The sequence below is a fragment of the Ipomoea triloba genome, chromosome 4 (assembly GCF_003576645.1).
Source record: "Ipomoea triloba cultivar NCNSP0323 chromosome 4, ASM357664v1".
Classification (NCBI taxonomy): Eukaryota; Viridiplantae; Streptophyta; class Magnoliopsida; order Solanales; family Convolvulaceae; genus Ipomoea; species Ipomoea triloba.
Window position 1 is genome coordinate 12,268,399 of NC_044919.1, and position 3,891 is coordinate 12,272,289.

The window sequence follows — 3,891 nt, forward strand, 5'->3', positions numbered from 1 at the left end:
TTCTTCTTCTTCCCCCCCCCCCCCCACCCCCATTTCTTCTTTCTATTCTCCAAACTTTTCACGCTTTTCCTCTCGCTTCTCAGACCATTTCACACCTTCTCCGGCCAATCCCTTTGCCGCCCGTCAATCCGTCGTCCTATTTCTTCTAAGGTCAGTTTCTTTCTTCTTTTTCCATCATCCCTTTAAGCTTCTTTAAAATGTTTTCCTCTACCACTTCTTCGCCATCTTCGTCCACCTGCCTTTAAGGCGTCACTATTTTCCCAACGGCCTCCTCTTCATCTTGCTCGGCGATAACCACATGAGCCACCTCCGTCGTCCTGGTGATTGATAGAAATTCGGGTTTTTTTTAAGAATCTAGAGTGGCCGGCAGGCTATCGCTCATCTCTCTCTACCATTGACTACAACCACGCCCACCGATTACTCGGCTCGACAGCGAAGACCGAAGAAGCTGGTCGGCGCCTAATTACAGATCTTCCTGCATGTGGTTTCATTGGTATCCACTACTAATTAGTTTGCTATGACTTTCGAGTCCCGCTTTTCCCCTTTCTCTCTACTATCCTCAAGTACTACGGGTTGGTGCCTGGTCAGCTGGTGCCCAACTCGTATCGCCTAATAGTCAGCTTCCTCACTGTCCTCCATCGCCTCGAGAGGGAAGCATCTCTGGCCATCTTCCATCAGCTTTTCCGACTGACTACGGTTGGTTCGATTGCTCCTAGATACGTACAAATCCGTGCTTGGGACGGTCGTAAGTTTTTGGAAAAATTGGAGTCATCTCATAAAGGATAGTAGGAAGAGTTCTTCTTCGTCAGACCAGCCGCTTTGCTATTGGAAATAATTGCATTTAAGAACTTATCAAACACCCACACTTTACACTTATACATTTGCTTGCCCTCAATAAAATAAACATAATCATGTCATCCACCCAAGATTTGACGTCTATTGAAATTATTTTCAAAATAGTGAAAGAATATATGTATCACAGTTGGTTCACCTATTCTCAATTCTTAAACCAGAGTAGGAGTAAGCAAGTTCTCACCGGATGTTCCCAAAAAAACAAAAGTATGCAGTGGTTACCCCTCACAAAACCCCTTCCTAGAACATGATGCGGTAGACTTTAATTGCAAAAAAAAGAGCATAGAAGCTTAACCCACAACTTTAAAAATCAACCCCAAAGGTCAAATTATTAGTGTGAAGTGTGACACAAGCCTCTCGTTAGCAGATTTATCATTTAGTTTCTCTATTTGTTGTCATCTGGTAGGATTTATCAATTTCAAGTGTCTGCCATTAAGAATTAAGAATTTTGCTAATCAGATAGATATAGTAGATCACTTGGTCCTTATGAAGGTGGTGTCACCCTTTTTTTTTTTTTTTTTTTTTTTTTTTTTTACCTAGGGATTGCATTGACTTTTTTAACTTTTTAAAATTGTCTTCTTTTTTTTTTTTTTTTTTTGGTATCCTTACAATCACACAAATTGCCTTCTTCGCATTAGGATGGAGATAAAATTAAAACACACTCTCGTTTTGCTTTGTGCCACACGATTTTTGGTACAATTAAAACCTTACTACCTTATAAACCATAAAACCAAGTTTGTGTACTGTGTTCCATCCTTCAGGACAACAAAAGAAAATGATTTTAAGGATTCTAATGGGTCTCTTACAAGTGTGGTTCTACAATTCCTACCTTTCATTTCGATGTTTACTCCAACATCTTCCATGTTATGAGATTGGAGTTATTGCCCTGTGGGGTCATCAGAGTATATCTATTTTGCTACATTTAGCCATAAACTTTCATATTAATCACTTGTGGTCTTTCGACTTTCAAATTATTATCATCTATGGTTCAAATTAACCACCAATGATCCTTCAACTTTCAAATAGTACATTTTTCTTAAAAAGCACTCTAAAATATAAGAGTAAATTGCCATTTTGGTCCAATGACTATTGTAGTAGTGTTAATTGCTATCCGCGACTTTCAAAAATGTTAATTGCGTACCTTGACTATGCATTTTTTATCAATTTTGGTCACGCCGGCCAAATTTCTGGCCAAATGTGATCGGAAAATTGTAAGAGTTAAAATAGTGAGGGTATTTTAGTCTTTTTGCATCTCTTTTTCTTCTTCCCCATCCCTTCGTCACCGGATCTGCTTTGTTGCTGTAAAATTTTAGTCAAATTGCAGGTGCAACTATATGAAGAAATCAAGCAAGTAGTATAAATAAATTGCTTAATTAATATAATTATCACTAATTGTAACTAAATTAAGCTCACCTTCAATCTTCTGCAATTTCTTGTTCACTTTCTGCTTGCACCCAATCACCCATCACAGTCTATATTCACTCTAAGAACACAGGTCTGCTAAAATGTTCAAGAACAATGCATGAAAACCCAGAATTATTTACAGTGCTACTCAAAACACAAAACCCAAATTGAAGAAGCAAATACATGGGTCTTCAATAGTTCAAACGCTTTCCATTCCTCATTCGCTTCTTCATACTCATCACTCTCCTCATCTTCCCCCTGACTCCTCGTCTCCTCGTACCCGTCATCAAGAAAGATGTAATGGCTTCGAAGAATCATCCCCGAGGCTTGCGCGCAAATTTTCACAACGGAACTGCTAGGCTGAATTCATCTGCGTTGTTGCACAATGCATCGCCGTTAACCTTCCAGATGCCCCTTCGACTGAGCTCTCCGCGAAGCCCGTTATAAAAAAGCGGTAGGCTACCTGTGGGAGATGAATTGAAAGAAAGTTTGGTGAAGCTCTGGAATCCGGCATGGGCATGGTTTACAGAGATCAATTTCTTGTGATGAGCAGCATGGGCATGGTTTACAGAGATCAATTTCTTGTGATGAGCAGAAGATGATGTTTGGTTTGGGGTTATGCTTTCTGGTAATTGGTGCCGGCATGTTTGGTTTGGGGTTATGCTTTCTGGTAATTGGTGCCGGCGATTTTGGAGCAGATCCGGCGACGAAGGGATGTGGAAGAAGAAAAAGAAATGCAAAAAGACTAAAATACCCTCAATATTTTAACTCTTATAATTTTCCGATCACATTTGACTGAAAATTTGGCCAGCGTGACCAAAATTGATAAAAAATGCATAGTCAAGTACGCAATTAACATTTTTGAAAGTCGCGGATAACAATTAACACTACTACAATAATCATTGGACCAAAATGACAATTTACTCAAAATATAATTATACCAATTAACAGCATACAACAACCTTATCTTGAAAAGTTGGTGTCAAATCCAAAATTTTGTTTCATATCAACTATATCCATCTTGGGGTGGGAATTATTTTAGAAAATTATGTACAAAAAAAATTAAAAAACAATAAAATAAGCATGCTTCTTTGCCCTTTCGCCAAGGTCGGGAAACAGGATAGTCTAGGAAGTAGGTAGACTTAAAAACCGCCGTCTGTGGGGATTGAACCCACGACCACGTGGTTAAAAGCCACGCGCTCTACCACTGAGCTAAGACGGCAATTGCTTTTTATCGTTCAATTAAAATACATAAATTATCTGGAGTTAAGCCCTATAGTATCAAAAATGTGATAGTTGGGCCGATTTTGTGAGATGTTGATTTTGAGATAGTTCGGTCCATTATCATGGTATGATGGGAAAAAGCTACTTTAGGTTTTAACAAAATACAAGTTGCCAGTACTAGTAGGAGAAAACCGGCAAATTATGCCATTACCCAGGTCCAACTTGCAAGATGGATCCAAGTCTATGTTCACAAATTTAAAACTCTATGTTCACAAATTTAGAACTCTACATTCATAATTTTAGATCTCAATATACAAAATTACATTACTCAATATTCACAATTTTGTTATATAGATTCAAAAATTGTGTTATATTGTTGAACGTAACATAGAGTTTCGATACTGTTGAACA

General features: G+C 38.4%; 1 non-coding gene across 1 annotated transcript; it reads right to left on the minus strand.

The window, feature by feature from the left end:
* Positions 1-3,406: 3,406 nt before the first annotated feature.
* Positions 3,407-3,478, minus strand: TRNAK-UUU. The gene has a single exon. It is a non-coding gene; the product is annotated as a tRNA-Lys (tRNA).
* Positions 3,479-3,891: the final 413 nt, after the last annotated feature.